Source organism: Poecilia latipinna, unplaced genomic scaffold (genome assembly GCF_001443285.1).
Source record: "Poecilia latipinna isolate Pla-1442-1.1 unplaced genomic scaffold, P_latipinna-1.0 Scaffold2647, whole genome shotgun sequence".
Lineage (NCBI taxonomy): Eukaryota > Metazoa > Chordata > Actinopteri > Cyprinodontiformes > Poeciliidae > Poecilia > Poecilia latipinna.
This window is the reverse complement of record NW_015115263.1, coordinates 2,723-2,934: the sequence shown is the minus strand read 5'-3', so window position 1 is coordinate 2,934 and position 212 is coordinate 2,723.

Genomic DNA, 212 nt, shown 5'->3' with positions numbered 1-212 from the left:
CTGGAGACCACCGCCCCAGCCCTGGAGACCACCGGCCCGGCCCTGGGGACCGCCGGCCCTGGAGACCACCGCCCCGGCCCTGGAGACCACCGGCCCGGCCCTGGAGACCCCCGCCCCGGCCCTGGAGACCACCGGCCCGGCCCTGGGGACCGCCGGCCCTGGAGACCACCGCCCCGGCCCCCCGCATCTCCACCACTGCCCTGCTCCTCTGT